Source organism: Armigeres subalbatus, chromosome 1, assembly GCF_024139115.2.
Source record: "Armigeres subalbatus isolate Guangzhou_Male chromosome 1, GZ_Asu_2, whole genome shotgun sequence".
NCBI classification, from domain to species: Eukaryota; Metazoa; Arthropoda; class Insecta; order Diptera; family Culicidae; genus Armigeres; species Armigeres subalbatus.
In genome coordinates this window covers 102,712,391-102,729,532 of record NC_085139.1, presented here as the reverse complement: position 1 = coordinate 102,729,532, position 17,142 = coordinate 102,712,391, and the positions used below count along the sequence as shown (strand labels likewise).

Below are 17,142 nucleotides of genomic sequence, written 5' to 3'. Positions count from 1 at the left end.
GTTTGACAGTGGGCCCTGTTAAATTCCTATAAAAAGCTGCATGTATCCACAAGTAGGCTCCACCAAAGCGACCGTGTGCCGCTCAAAGCGCACAAGCCCAAATCCTGGTGTTAAGTGGTGTCGCGACCTGCCATATTCTCCACAGTCCAATCTCGACCGTCCATTCTTGACGATGCTTCTAGTGAATGCACAGAGATGGCGAGGCCACTGCGTGCTTGGAGTGCCGCCTCTTGCCGATGCTGTCCGAATTATTCCACAGAGAGAGCGAGGCTACTGCGGGCCTGGAGTGCCGTCTCTTGCCGGTGCTGGTGATCCACAGAGGGAGCGAGGCCACTGTGGGCCTGGAATGCCGTATCTTCCGGTGCTGCCCGAATTATTCCACAGAGAGAGCGAGGCTACTGCGAGCCTGGAGTGCCGTCTATTGCCGGTGCTGGTGATCCACAGAGAGAGCGAGGCCACTGCGGGCCTGAAGTGCCGTCGCTTCCGGTGCTGCCCGAATTGTTCCACAGAAAGAGCGAGGCTACTGCGAGCCTGGAGTACCGTCTCTCTCCTATACTGCTGGTAATTTACAGAGAGAGAGGGAGGCCACTGCGGGCCTGGAGTGCCGTCTCTTGCCGATGCTGTCCGAATTATTCCACAGAGAGAGCGAGGCTACTGCGAGCCTGGAGTGCCGTCTCTTGCCGGTGCTGGTGATCCACAGAGAGAGCGAGGCCACTGCGGGCCTGGAGTGCCGTCTCTTCCGGTGCTGCCCGAATTGTTCCACAGAGAGAGCGAGGCTACTGCGAGCCTGGAGTACCGTCTCTCTCCTATACTGCTGGTAATTTACAGAGAGAGCGAGGCCACTGCGGGCCTGTAGTGCCGTCTCTTGCCGATGATATCCGAATTATTCCACAGAGAGAGCGAGGCTACTGCGAGCCTGGAGTGCCGTCTCTTGCCGGTGCTGCCCGAATTGTTCCACAGAGAGAGCGAGGCTACTTCAAGCCTGGAGTGCCGTCTCTTTCCGATGCTGCCGTTTATCCGCTGGGCTACTGACTGCTTTCGTCTGCTTGCGCGTCCGTCGAAAAAGTGAACGAAGTATGGCATGGGCACTTCTATTTATACCCCCTGTCTGCAAAATTTGTAGCGTCGCACATGCATGCGACATTTGTATCTGTCGTTTGGTTTTCCCTCCTTTTTTGTTTTGACATTTGTACAAAATAGAATTGGGCGACTTCTCCTTACGATATTTATCGAAATAAGAACACGGAGAAAATATTGTTTTGAAAATTCAGATTTACAGTATTTATTATTTTATTATCATTTTTATTACGCTAAACAGCCCTGACACGACGGCCCTCCGATGAGACAGGAGGTTTGCGCAGGCCCAATAAGCCGCCTAGAAAACCAATAATTACGAACAATATAAGGGATAATGCGACTCGATATAATTTGCAAAGACCTAGGCGACGAATAAAGGATCACGATTGGAAGCTTGGAACTGCAAGTCGCAAGGTTTCGCAGGTTGCGACAGGATGATCTACGATGATTTACATGCCCACAACTTCGACGTCGTGGCGCTGGAGGAGATTTGCTGGACAGAATAGAAAGTGCGGAAAAGCGGGTATCTTCTACCAAAGCTGTGGCACCAGCAATGACCTGGGGAACCGGCTTCATAGTGCTGGGTAAGATGCGCCATCGTGTGATTGGGTGGAAGCCAATCAACGCAAGGATGTGCAAGCTGAGGATTAAAGGTCGTTTCTTCAACTATAGCATCATCAACGTGCACTGCCCAGCACTGGCGGCAGCACTACGAAGAACACCTGAATGGTGATGTGGCAGACGAAGATGGTGGTATGGTGATGGACCTGGGAGAACGCGCGCAGGACATAATTTTACCGGCTCCAGATCTCTAGGAAATCCAGGAGGATATTGGCCGGCTGAAGAACAACAAAGCCTATGGGGTTGACCAACTACCAGGAGAGCTATTTAAACACGGTGGTGAGACACTGGCTAGAGCGCTGCACTGGGTCATTAGCAAGATTTGGGAGGAGGAAGTTTTGCCGCAAGAGTGGATGGAAGGTGTCCCATCTACAAACAGCGCGATAAGCAAGGATTGTAGCAACTACCACGCAATCACATTGCTGAACGCCGCCTACAAGGTACTCTCCCAAACTTTAACCAATTGCAAGGGAGTTCGTGGGGCAGTACCAGGCGGGTTTTATGGGCGAACGCTCCACCACGGACCAGAGCACAATAGGATCATCCTGAAAATAAACGATCGAAAATGTTTTTCACCACGGTGTCTTCCTAAGGTAGTCTCATATTTTTTCCCTGCATCAGCATGAATAGTAAATTTATAAAATAAAGTTTGTTCTCCATAATTTTGGCAGACATTTAAAAATAGTAATTGGATGAAATATGCCTTATAAGACCCGATAATTATTTATCCCCTACCTCATTCTAGACATAATGGGCTAACAAACTTTTAAAAATTTAGGTGCCAAGAAGTGCCAATTCAAAAAATAAACATTGAATAAAATAGTACCTATTTGACCTAATAATCATTATATCTTCACATATCCTCATTGTATATTGCTGGAGTCTCCTTAAATTGCTATATTTTACTTATATATACAAGTTCACAGAACATACTGAGTTGATTAATTGAAACTAAAACATGGAAAACCTGAAAACCCGATTTTGAGGTTAGTTTACCAAATTGAAGCGATTTCTCTTACAAATGTTAGTCCAAAGTATAAGGTTTATTCAGCAAAGAATTTCAAAATAACATACTCTAAAACTTTGCTGAAGACATCAACCCTCTAAAAAAAATTTCTCGGATTTTTTTTGCTCGGGTATTCAAGTTAATTGACCCTTTAAATTTATATTCCTGCTGATGCAGGGAAAAAATATGAGACTACCCTAGGAAGACACCGTGGCGAAACATGCCTTTTGAGGGTCAAAACATTTTCGATCGCCTATTTTCAGGATGATCCCATTGTGCAGAGGTTCGCCATTCGCCAAGTACTGCAGAAATGCAGCGAATACAACGTGCCAACACATCATCTATTCATCGACTTCAAAGCCGCATATGATACAATCGATCGGGACCAGCTATGGCAGCTAATGCACGAACACGGATTTCCGGATAAACTGACACGGTTGATCAAAGCGACGACGGATCGGGTGATGGGCGTAGTTCGAGTTTCAGGGGCATTCTCGAGTCCCTTCGAAGCCCGCAGAGGGTAACGGCAAGGTGATGGTCTTTCGTGTCTGCTATTCAACATCGCGTTGGAAGGGGTAATACGAAGAGCAGGTATTAACACGAGTGGTCAATTTTCAATAAGTCCGTCCAGCTATTTGGCTTCGCCGACGACATAGAGAAAGAGAAATTCGGAGACGCATAGTGGCTGGAAATCGTGCGTACTTTGGACTCCGCAAGACGCTCCGATCGAATAGAGTTCGCCGCCGTACCAAACTGACAATCTACAAAACGCTCATTAAACCGGTAGTCCTCTACGGACACGAGACCTGGACGATGCTCGTGGAGGACCAACGCACACTTGAAGTTTTTGAAAGGAAAATGGTGCGTACCATCTATGGTGGGGTGCAGGTAGCGGACGGTACGTGGAGGAGGCGAATGAACCACGAGTTGCATGAGCTACTGGGAGAACCATCCATCGTTCACACCGCGAAAATCGGACGACTGTGGTGGGCCGGGCAGAATGTCGGACAGTAATCCGGTGAAAATGGTTCTCGACAACGATCCGACGGGCACAAGAAGGCGAGGTGCGCAGCGGGCAAGGTTGATCGATCAGGTGGAAGATGATTTGCTGACCCTCCGTAGACTGCGTGGTTGGCGACGTGTAGCCTTGGACCGAGCCGAATGGAGAAGGCTCTTATATACCGCACAGGCCACTTCGGCCTTAGTCTGAATAAATAAATAATAAGTACTTACCACCGGTGATTGGTAGAGGCTGACTGGCCGTACAAACTATCCAACTTTCAGCTTAAGGACAAGTTTACTGCACTACCAAATTGTAGCACTCACTATAAGATAACAATTGAGGGGGTTAGAAGAAGAGGGATGTAAGTAATATTTTGGTCAAAATTGAGTTGACAGCAAACAATTCTTTGGTTCTTGAGCTTTGCGACAATATGTTGATATAATTTGTACGATGTGTATGAAAATTGTGAAAATTCACAGAAAATAAGTAATTTTTTGAACTTCCATACAATTTGTATAAAGCAAAAAAATATTGAAAAACTTTGCGTCCATTTTTCTCAAAGCCAACCAACCAAAAAAATCACAGAAATAATAAATAAGAATAATATATTACTGATACTAAAAGAGTTACGATATTAACCAGCGGTTCTCAACCTCGGGTACATGTACCCCTGGGGCTACCTTTGCTGACTCCAGGGGGTACCTCGGGCAAAAATACGTAATGGCGGATGTATTACAATTTTGATAAAAATTTATCGATAATGTTCTGATAATTGTATATTATTTTATTTCAAAACTTTGTATTGTACATAATATGCACGGCGATCAGTGAATCAAAGTCTATTAAATCCTGCCCACCACAACCAGCACAGTGTATGAAGGGCTGTTGGATGAAAGATCTGAAAAAGAACTTCAAATGCAATCTACCTGTTCGAAACAAAATGTTGAATAATATATTGAGAATATGCATCTGGACTAAAATTTTAAATTTAAATGTTCGGATATCTTCATTTGAGAGGCATGAAGGCTTTTTTTAAACAGCGCAGTTGCTTCGTTGCAAGAGACTAGAAATCGCCTTCTACGCGTGTCGAAAGCCTCCCTTCATGTACGTCCTAAGCCTTCTTTCAAATGGTTTGGAAGTCTCAGTTCAAGAGGCTCACAAACTTCTTTTCAAGAGGCTTTCAAAAGGCTCAAATGCCTCCTTTCAGGAGGCTTGGAAGCTTCGTTTCAAGACTCTCAAAAGCCTTTTTCAAATATGAGGCTCGGAAGCCAACTTTCAAGAGGCTCGGAAGCCTACTTTCAAGAGGCTCGGAAGCCTCCTTTCAAGAGGCTCGGGAGCCTCCTTTCAAGAGGCTCGGAAGCCTCCTTTCAAGAGGCTCGGAAGCCTCCTTTCAAGAGGCTCGGAAGCCTCCTTTCAAGAGCCTCGGATGCCTACTTTCAAGAGGCTCGGAAGCCTACTTTCAAGAGGCTTGGAAGCCTTTTTTCAAGAGGCTCGGAAGTTTCCTTTCAAGAGGCTCGGAAGCCTCCTTTCAAGAGGCTCGGAAGCCTCCTTTCAAAAGGCTCGGAAGCCTCTTTTCAAGAGGCTCGGAAGCCTCCTTTCAGGAGGCTTGGAAGCCTTCTTTGAAGAGGCTTGGAAGCCTTCTTTCAAGAGGCTCGGAAGCCTTCATTCAAGAGGCTTTGAAGCCTCCCTTCAAGAGGCTTGGAAGCCTTCTTTGAAAAGGTTTATTGTAGGAAGCTTCTTGATGTATAAGCATTGAATGTGAACATGTTTTCAGGTCAGTATTTCGCCTCCATGGGCATAAATGTATCATCGTGTTAAGAAAATTATTTTGAGCTTTTTAAATAGTGTATTGTGTCCACTTGTCATAAGACGAGTTTGTACAATCCCATTGAATTCCACCACTTAATGGTATCTTGACAGATACGTATTTCGACCTCAACAGTAAGGCCGTCTTCAGTGTCTCGTACTTGACTCGACTTCGAGTTATTTGAATTCAATTAGCTATGGACTTTTTTTTAAGCAAAATAATGCTTGAATTCGTTAAGTCGGCTTGACGATTCACAGTCCAAAGCGAGACCAAAATATAATCAGTATTTGCCCGACTATTTGACTGTCTCGGGTGAGGAAATATTTCGTACGGTTTGTGTCTCGGCTAAGCAATAATATACGGTTTCAGTGAGTGCAGTAATGGCTCCTGAAACTAGATAGCTCTTTTTCAACCATTTACTCGATCCTGGGAAGGCGCCAAATTGATATCGCCATTAGAATCTGGGTACATATCCAGCAATTCATGCGTGATTTTTGAAAACGTCTTAAGTCCAAAAGAGAGGCTCTCTTTGTTTACTTTCTCTTTCGATTATTACAAAGCCATACTAACATTTACATTGGATTTTCCAGTACCGATCTGAAGAAAATAGCTTTGTCTAGTGTGCTGAGGTGAAAATTTTGCTACAAATTTTAAACTAGCCTTGATATTAGCAAAAGAGAGCGTAATGAAAGAGAGTCTCTCATTTGGACGTTTTCAAAAATCACGCGAGACTTGTCCTTCAAGTTTTCTTGAAGGTAAAAATCCTTAAGCTCGTTCATTTTCGCCCGCACTACAGGAAGAGAAGTTTCGCGGTCTCCAAGTTCCGAACAAATTAAGTATTTCTACAAAAGTGAAACATGTTCCTTCAAAGTTTGCTGAAGGTAATAATTGAGAACAGTGGTAAAGTGAAGTGCTTGAAACAGAATCTTTTGGTGTCTTCCAGATAGATGCTTATTTCGGTCAGTGCGTCTGACACTTTCGCGATTCTCTCCGTTTGCCGGAGTAGATTCGCGTTGGACTTCCAGCGCGTAGGCGTTTGTTGTACAGGCTGGAAATTTGAAAGCGACCAGCGGAGTCAATTTGGGATTCCCGTCTAATTTTCGTTGTGGTTTCGTTGACAGGTTTCAAGATAGATCAAAGTAGTCTTCTAGACAAACATGTTTTTTGTTATTATGCACAACTTTCTAGAATAAACCATAGTGCTAAAATCATTTTCAAAAAAAGTTATGCTCAAAATATGATTTTTGGGGGTCATTCATACAAAACGTGCTCTAATTCGTTACAAAACCGTTTGTCCAATATTGTGTCTTTAGAAAAGATGTTCCAATTCACTTTTTTTTTAACATTTCAGAGGACAACCACTGTTTTTGTATATCTGCGTAATTTTTTTATTTCATACCGCCCTTCAAGGCGGATAGATCATTGATATTTTCTTACCAAAACGAAAGCCCAAGAAATATCCTTTAACTCTTCTGAAGACATCATGACTCTAAAATGTAGTTTTCAGGTCGAAAACTAAAAAACGCACGTTTTGGGGGCTTCTGAACCAGTGTGCGCCGGAAAGACATCCGTCTTCGGCACCCCGCCGGAAAGCCCTCCGACTTCGGCACTCGTCGAAATCCCTCCATCGTTACGAAAATCCTGTGCAGGTACGTGGAAACATTATCATCATGGCCATGAAGTTTCCCATATAAATATTAAAACCATTTAGCATGTCGTTCAACCCTAATGAACTGCCTTGATAATAAAATATGTTGAATTAGAAGATCTGGATGCCAATTGATTTTATTTTCAGCCATTCCGTTTAGAACACACTGTTCACATACGTTCTCAAGTCATTTCGTTGGTAGATTGGTTTTTCAGACTTCTATTCCTCTGCGGTAAGTGAGTATTGGGTTGAACGAGCTTAAGTGAGTACGAGGGGCAATAAGGGATAAGCAGAGCGAGTTTGGGTTTCCGTTGGTTTGGCAAGTGGTTTGAAATATAGATAGTGGAATATATAGTTGAGCGAAGATAAATCATCTGTCTCCAAACGAACTGTCAAACGTGTCTCCAAACGAGCATGACGTCACAATTTCAATGGAAATGTTAAGGGCTGTGATGTCATATGCATGTGCGCACGGTCAAAAAAAGCGACTCAGCCATGCTTTCGCTCATCTATAGATTCTACTATCTATAGTTTGTAATATTCAGCCAGCAACCGTTCGAGAATTTCCCCTGAGGTATTGTCTCAAGAAAGTCGGGCAAATCAACAGACTGGTGGTCTCTCACACGTTAGAGTGGCGCTACAAGCCACCAAAGTTATCGAAAACCTCATACGATTTTGCGAACGGTTACAAGGTGAGCCAGCCAAGGGCTGAAAGCCTCCGTAATAAAGAAATAAAAAAAACTATTCTATATTTTTATCTGAAATGGAATAATAACTCATTTTGCCTTGCTTTTTGTTACTTTTTTTTTAATCAAAATGGGTAATATAATATTTGTTTTTTGTCATCCATATTTTAGTGTGTTTCGATTATTTTTATTATTGAATGACGTTTTGTTTTGTTGCGTTTTGTGTAAATGATGAAATTAACTGATTGCGGATTTTCAAAATATTTATTTATCCGGCGGAAGCAACATTGTTCTCGAAATGGACCAGTAAGTAGCGTTTATCTATAATTTTTATACTAATCTCAAATTACTAAATAGGATGAATCTTTTCAGATCATACGGCAGTGAGGAATTTATTGATGAAGAACGCCTTAAGGATGATCCATTGGAAGGCAGTTCGGGGATCTATCCGGGCCACGCATCCGGAATGAAAGTTGATTCCATTTCAGCGACAGAAGTGGAGCCGGATCAAATTGATGCTGCCAATCAGTTTGATTGAAGGTGGTGCACCAGAAAGCTACGTCTTTTGCTTTGGAGGAATATTTTGCCGTAAGCTGTTTCAAAGCCAACTCCGGACAGGCCAAATTTGTTCCAAGGACATTTTCGGTGATTCTGTCAACGATGTTCTACGGTGTATTTGGAAAACTGCCAAGCATCAGGTAAATCGCAAATGGATGAGGTACCATCATGAAGTGTGAAAGAGTAGCCTGATTTTGAAGACATCGGTTTTCTAACCATTTCATTTAGTTAAGAAAATTATTTTGAGCTTTTACGAGTTTGCTTGTACGAGTTTGTACAATCAATCTTTTTCTTCAAGACGAGTCAAGTACGAGACACTGAAGACGACCTTACTGTTGAGGTCGAAAATACGTATCTGTCAAGGTACAATTAAGTGGTGGAATTAAATGGGATTGTACAAACTCGTCTTATGACAAGGAAAAAAAAAGAAAAAAGGAAAGGGGCATTTCATTTATTTATTAGGCTCAATTAAAAACTCTACTGAGCTGCTCTATTGCTATCATATATCTCATTAGAACTCTCATTAGAAACACGAAGAAGAATATTTTATTGTCCAGATATTTCGCTGATTTTTACAAAATTCTTTAGTTATTTTGATTTGTGTGTTCGTATGCATTTAAATATTTCCTAGAAGGATATTTGTCGGAATGGGACACTGGACGGTGCACTTAAGAAAAACAACCTTTCTTTAATATGTCCACTATAATATGAAAGTATCTTGATATAGTTTTACCTTCTACCAAAGCTGTGACTCCATCAACGAGCTGGGAACCGGCTTCATAGTGCTGGGTAAGATGCGTCATCGTGTGATTGGGTGGCAGCCAATCAACGCAAGGATGTGCAAGCTGAGGATTAAAGGCCGTTTCTTCAACTATAGCATCATCAACGTACACGGGAAAGAAGCTGCTACGCACAGCTGGAGCAGACATACGATGGATGCCCACTGCGGAACGTCAAAATTGTCATCGGTGACATGAACGCACGGGTAGAAAGGGAGGAAATGTACAGACCAGTCATCAGACCGGATAGTCTGCACACCGTATCGAATGACAACGGCCAACGATGGATAAACTTCGCAGCCTCCCCGCGGAATGGTAGTCCGAAGCACCTTCTTTCCCCGCAAAAATATCCACAAGGCCACATGGAGATCACCTAACCAAGAAACGGAAAACCAAATCGACCACGTTCCGCAAGCAGCACAAATTGTATCACTACTGAACATTTCACTGTGCTGCAACTATTCGGAAAGAAACAATCTTTGCGTGTGCGCCATCAAATATAACTCTCTTGCAATCTAAAAAGCGCAAGAGGTGGAGCTTACGGAAACATTGCAGTAAAATTGCAATAATGTTGCAAAACACTACAGCGGAAAAAAATATAAAACTGGATTCGATTTATGAATCTAAAAACACTTTAATAAAGTTAAAAAAAAAAAAAAAAAAAAAAGATTTATGAATCTTGTGATTGATAGTCCTTCACTCTACCACAGCACCATTCAACACTTCGAAGGGACTGCATGCTGACTCACCATAAAAACCATACGATTATGAAGTTTCGTACTCGGGTTTCCTGTTACTTGATTGCACCATCGCAGAAAAAAAATGTGAGTTTTTAAAACGTTGAACGATGCTGAATTAAACATGAAGACAGTTTCAACTTATCTGTAACTTAATTTAAACAAACAATCAAATTTTGAAAGACGCATTGAAGTTGCATGGTAAAAAATATGCAACTCAATGATTTTGTTTCGTGTTTGCAACATGGAGTGAAGTATTCTTTATTTGTTTGTTTCCAAATGTCAAACACGTACTGCATTGCAATTTTAATGAAACATTGATCACAATTCGAACGTTTTGACATCTTGATGCAACTGTTTCGTACTTTGATGTTTTTCCAATACCTTTAATGAAACTGAATAGAAACAAGGTGCTTTTAAGAAGATGTTGCGTGTGCCACTTGGGTCTAATCGACGGTAAATTCTTCTCCGACATCACGAACGTCCGCACTTACCGCAGTTCGAATATTGAATCCGACCACTACCTCGTTGCATTATGCCTGCGCTCAAAACTCTCGGCGTCGAAGTTGGACGACGCGGCTTAAAATTGGGCGGCTACAAGATGGTAGACTAGCCCAATAATACGCGCAGCAGCTGGAAGTGGCACTCCCTACGGAAGAGCAGCTAGGCGCAGCGTCTCTTGAAGATGGCTGGAGAGATATTCGATCCGCCATTGGTAGCACCGCAACCGCTGCACTTGGCACGGTGCCTCCGGATCGGAGAAACGACTGGTATGACGGCGAATGTGAGCAGTTAGTAGAAGACAAGAATGCAGCATGGGCGAGATTGCTGCAACACCGCACGAAGGCGAACGAGCAACGATATAAACGGGCGCGGAACAGATAAAACTCAATTTTCCGGAGGAAAAAGCGCCAGCAGGAAAATTCCAGACCGTGAAGTAATAACGCACGGAAGTTCTATGAGAAGCTAAACCGTTCACGTAAGGGCCACGTGCCACAGCCTGATATGTGTAAGGACATAAACGGGAACCTTCTTACGAACGAGCGTGAGGTGATCCAAAGGTGGCGACAGCACTACGAAGAACACCTGAATGGCGATGTGGCAGACAAAGATGGCGGTATGGTGATGGACCTGGAAGAACGCGCGCAGGACATAATTTTACCGGCTCCGGATCTCTGGGAAATCCAGGAGGAGATTGGCCGGCTGAAGAACAACAAAGCCCCTGGGGTTGACCAACTACCAGGAGAGTTATTTAAACACGGTGGTGAGGCACTGGCTAGAGCGCTGCACTGGGTCATTACCAAGGTTTGGGAGGAGGAAGTTTTGCCGCAGGAGTGGATGGAAGGTGTCGTGTGTCCCATCTACAAAAAGGGCGATAAACTGGATTGTAGCAACTACCGCGCAATCACATTGCTGAACGCCGCCTACAAGGTAGTCTCCCAAATTGTATGCCGTCGACTAGCACCAATATCAAGGGAGTTCGTGGGGCAGTACCATGCGGGTTTTATGGGCGAACGCTCCACCACGGACCAGGTGTTCGCCATTCGCCAAGTACTGCAGAAATGCCGCGATTACAACGTGCCCACACATCATCTATTTATCGACTTCATAGCCGCATATGATACAATCGATCGGGACCAGCTATGGCAGCTAATGCACGAACGCGGATTTCCGGATAAACTGACACGGTTGATCACGGTGTCTGCTATTTAACATCGCTTTGGAAGGGGTAATACGAAGAACAGGGATTAACACGAGTGGTACAATTTTCAATAAGTCCGTCCAGCTATTTGGCTTCGCCGACGACGTATTATGGCATGTAACTTTGAGAATATGGAGGAAGCCTACATCAGACTGAAGAGACACGTCGAAGACGAAGTACATGATAGGAAGAGGTTCAAGAGAAGACAATGTGAGCCACCCACCGCGAGTTTACATCGGTGGTGACGAAATCGAGGTGGTAGAAGAATTTGTTTACTTGGGCTCACTGGTGACTGCCGAAAATGATACCAGCAGAGAAATTCGGAGACGCATAGTGGCTGGAAATCGTACGTACTTTGGACTCCGCAAGACGCTCCGATCGAATAGAGTTCGCCGCTGACTATCTACAAAACCCTTATCAGACCGGTAGTCCTCTACGGACACGAGACCTGGACGATGCTCGTGGAGGACCAACGCGCACTGGGAGTTTTCGAAAGGAAAGTGCTGCATACCATCTATGGTGGGGTGCAGATGGCGGACGGTACGTGGAGGAGGCGAATGAACCACGAGTTGCATCAGCTGTTGGGAGAACCATCCATCGTTCACACCGCGAAAATCGGTCGACTGCGGTGGGGCGGGCACGTAGCCAGAATATCAGACAGTAACCCGGTTAACGATCTGACAGGCACAAGAAGGCGAGGTGCGCAGCGGGCATGGTGGATCGATCAGGTGGAAGCTTGCGGACCCTCCGTAGACTGCGTGGTTGGCGACGTGTAGCCATGGACCGAGCCGAAGTGAGAAGACTCTTATATACCGCACAGGCCACTTCGGCCTTAGTCTGAATAAATAATAATAATAACAGTCCTTAAATTATTGTTGTTATTGATACACAATCGATTTGTTTGGATTGCTGTCAAAAATCGACTATTAAAATATTCGGGGGAAATTGATCCCTCTCCAAGAACTTGCTCTGATTAAATTAGAAAGGTGCCCTCAAATTTTTTAAATATTTTTTCTTCAAAATACGCGAAATTTTCGAATTGCTGTGCGTATACATGAACGATTTTTGCTATTCAATTCGACAGCTCATGCAATTTTTAAATTTCCCCTTTCTATGATATCTACGCGATAAATATTTTTTTCTGCCAACCCTTCATCAAATCTGTCAAATCTACAAAAAATTAGGAGCCTGAGAACAGATTTATATTTTTTTGAATTTTTTCACCAAATTTTTGTATGGGATTACTAATGGGGGATCAAGTGTCCCCATATTGAGGCTTTGTGTTGTGAAAAAACGAAAGCAATTGGTAATTGTAATGAAAAGTTGTTCAAATTTTGCGTGCTCAATAAAAAGTCTTAGTAAGGTCAAAACATACAAACCGCCCTGCAGAATAAATAAGGTTGTCAATCCAAAAAATAACTCACCACATAAAGGTCATTTGTCTAGAGGATCTATACAAAAAAAATACTCTAGAACAAAATTACTTTAGATATATAAACTCGAATCGGAGATTTCTGTAAATAAACCGCGTTTCTCTGATTTACAACAATCGTTGAACAGTAATCGCCAATAATGGAACGAAAGTCGTGCACCGATGTCGAAGTAAACACCTGCAAAAATAACCCAAGTCTACTCTAAACTACGACGATTATTACTGTCGATGCTACTAGATCCGATACCAAGAAATTTGGTTCACGCAGGTTCTGGATGTTTTTACAATGGTGGGTAAACATGTCTCAACTGATTCCATGCAGAAAATAGTTTATGATTCTCTACGACAGAACCATGAACCCGATGTTTGGGCTAATACCACGCTGGAGCAATGTAGCAAACCTGCATTCTATATCCTTCACAGTTGGTGTTGACTGGACGTACAGTGTCGGACAAAACTATAAGACCAGAGGCCGTTTTTAATACAAAATTACCAACTTTGGAGGGCGGTATCTCGGCTTTTAGTAGGTCAATCAAGCTGAAATTTTGGCTGCCCGGGGGAATTCACCTGAATTTGCCTCAGCCGAGGATTCACATTTTTCGAACCACGGACTTCGAACTTACAGACCTCTGAAAGGACAAAAAATAGGACTACCTCCAGGAAGCCGAATACCTTTTGTCCGAATAGTGATAATTGATTTCCTTATTAAGTTAAGTGAGGAGTGAGTTCGAAATGAATAGTGAAAAGTGAGAAATGGAATGTTTGAAGTCAGCACTTCTCACTTCTCACTTTTCACTTCTCACTACTTGGTCCTCTTACTTCTCAGTTATCACTTCACTTTTCTCACTTTTCACTTCTCACCATTCACATTGCACTTCTCACTTCTCATCATTCACTTCGCATTTCTCGCTGCTTACTTCTCCCCTCTCTCTCCCTTCGAATTGCTCACTTTTCGCTTCTCGATTTTCACTTCTCAACTTTTTTTCTCATTTTTTATCTCTCACTTCTCACTTTTCACTTTTCACAATTTGCTTTTTACTTTTCTTTTCTCACTTTTCATTCTCAATTCTTACTTCGCATTTGTCACTCCTCACTTCTTAGTTTTAACTTTTCACTTCTTATTTCTTACTTCTTAATTCTCACTTCTGACTTCCTATTTTTCCATTCTCATTTTTCGCTTTCACTTCCCAGTTTTCACTTCTTAAATTTCTTACTTCCAACTTCTTCTCTTCTAACTCACTTCTCAATTCTTTCTTCATACTTATTACTTCTCTGGAATCAAGGACATAGTATATATTGTGCATACGAACTGATTCGAGGTGAAAATGCTTTCGGAAATTACTTCGACTTAGAGAATATCAAGTTAGGGAGATATCGACTTACGGAGGTAACGCAGTATGGAAAACTTTCAATTTCATCGAGTAAGAGAAAATATCGAGTTAGACAGAGTTAACTCTATAACAATTGAAGTCTTTTGTATATATTAAGCTTGTTGGCCATGAACACATAAATAAAATATAAAGTAAATTACAAGATAAGCTTCAAAGCTTCTTTGAAGAGAATCCTACCCCCTCAACTTCGGGATTATTTCGGAATCAAGTGGTGAAATCCAATTATGCAGATTTCAAGGCTGTAGGTTTACCCTGGTTGTTTGGTGGGTCGTCGAAACGGTTGAGAATCAAAGGATTTGTGATTCTTTTAAAATTATTTCGTAGAGCTTAAAAAGTATCAAGGATGATGGTTAAGAAAATTTGAACGAGTTACCACATCGAATATAAAAATCCTTATAACAGTAAATATCCTTTCGGCATCCAATTCCCACGCTAATTTAGCATTCCAATCATGTGCCATCGCTCGTTGCAATCTTAATCTATCAATTTCGCACTTCACATCTTCATATCTTCAGGAAACGCTCCAGTCATGCCCTTAACGACTGACTATGGAGCGCAACCGGACCCATCATCTTGCCTAGCCGCACGTGTTCTGAATATGCTAATTTTTGGCATCCGCCGGCACAACCAGCAGCTGCATTTAGATCGAGTTGCAACTGTGACACGTGCAGCAGCAATTCTCACACTTAACGCCTATCATATGCGTGGTGTCGTCACCGGCATGTTTAGAAACGCTCATGGCAGAAGGAGACTGCACTATCGAACCTGGATCTGGTCACGGCAATGATGATGATGATGAAGATAAATTCATTTAAACTTAACAATATTATTTTATCATCACTCCTGACGCTGGGGCGGAGTTCGGCGAACAGGTAGCCGAGGAAGGATAATCGTTTCCACCGCATCAAGTTTGTATTGGGGTTGGGCTGTTTACCGTGGTCGGGCAAGCAAGATCGGAAACTCGTCGAAATGCCACACCGAGCTGGGAAACTGGAAAACTAATAGATCCGGAAGAGCGTTGGCCAAATGAAACGAGAGCAACCGACCGACACACACTGACTGCTAGGCACAATGGCAAACCGAATAGAATTGTTCAATTATTTTTAATGAATTGAATCATGACAGTTTTGTCAGTGGAGTAGAAAACCCTGGCAGCAGCAGTAGCACCAGTGAGGATGTGGGAACTTAATGAAATTTTAACTGTATTTTAGCTCTATTACGGCAGTGGCAATTGTGAGAGTGGCTCCTGTTAGTCGATTTTACAGACAGAAAGCAACAAAGGTAGCAGCCTTGTTGGGTCGGCCATAGCAGAGCAGTGCATAAACCTGGTGGAACTCTCCTCTGTATATGTCCTGGAGTGGTGTGGCCACTCTGCAGAATTTTAATGAGTTTCGTACGGTCGTTTTACTGGGGAGATTATTTCTGATTCTCCATCGGTCGGGATTGTGAGGTTTGACTGCCTCTGTGCGGTTTGACTCAATTGGATGAATTCTGGTTGCTTTGAAACGGAATTAGTTTTGCCAGTAATTTGCAAGAATGTAGGCTGATTTGATTAAATATTTAGTTTTCCATTCAGGTGTACCTAAATACATACATTCAACAATTAAATTCCATGTCAATCACATTACACATAATAGGACAGCCATCACAGTTAACAAAAAGATGCTTGACCCCGACGTGATTTGAACACGCAACCTTCTGATCTGGAGTCAGACGCGCTACCGTTGCGCCACGGAGTCTTTTAAGATAGAGTATAATGCAGTCGATGACACATCATTCGTTTACGATTGTGTGTATGTGTCAGTGTGAAATGAAAAATTCATTCTATGCATGTGATCGTATAAGGGCTCATAGCTCAGTTGGTTAGAGCGTCGTGCTATTAACGCGAAGGTCGTGAGTTCGATCCTCTCTGGAGCCAGATTTTTGTGCCTTAGGCTGAAAAGAAAACAGTCACTGTTTTCAGTTGACGATCACCACCCCTCCTCCTCCCCCGGTCATATTTTTTTCGAATATTAGTGCAAAAATTGAAGTAATAAACCATAGAGATAGATTATCGCTGTCTCACAGCTCAAAGCATCTTTGCTGGATGAGAGCAAATATCACTGAAAACGCAAATGATTTGACCGATATGAACCCATCATGTTTGGAAAACAGTTAGTAGTAGTATGTAGTAAAATTCATTTTAATTTTGGCAGCTTTGTTTGATATTAATTTTTTGTCTATGAGCACTTCATCTTAGGTTAATTTTAAATACAGTTATTTTTTACTCGATATTGAAGACCATCGAGTTAGGGAGTATCGAGATGGAACACATTTATACTTTTTTCCAAAGCATCAAATACTTTTCAGAGCATGTAGAAACATGGTTTAAGGTCATTTGCCCGAATGCCATTTGACTGAAAGGGTAATTTTAGAAGAAACGTTTATTTGGCCGAATAGTTATAGTTGGTTCCTCATTAATGGAGATTTTTGAGGTGAACAGTTGCAGTGTTGGGAAATGAGTGAGCATGGTTCGTTCCATCCTCACTCACTCACTCATATGAGTTGAACCAGTTCTACTCACGCGTGAGTACTCACAGGTATGGTGAGCACTCAGCGTGAGTAAACTCACGCCTGAGTGAGTAAAACTACTCATTCGATTTTGTTTGGTGAGTAAGGAGGAAATAGGTGTATTAAAAATATACTGTAAGGTTAG

General features: G+C 42.7%; 2 non-coding genes across 2 annotated transcripts; one reads left to right on the top strand and one right to left on the bottom strand.

The window, feature by feature from the left end:
- Positions 1-16,114: 16,114 nt before the first annotated feature.
- Positions 16,115-16,186, bottom strand: Trnaw-cca (transfer RNA tryptophan (anticodon CCA)). Its single transcript has one exon. It is a non-coding gene; the product is annotated as a tRNA-Trp (tRNA).
- A 106-nt stretch (positions 16,187-16,292) lies between these two features.
- Trnan-auu (transfer RNA asparagine (anticodon AUU)) lies at positions 16,293-16,365 on the top strand. Its single transcript has one exon. It is a non-coding gene; the product is annotated as a tRNA-Asn (tRNA).
- The last annotated feature ends 777 nt before the right edge of the window (positions 16,366-17,142 follow it).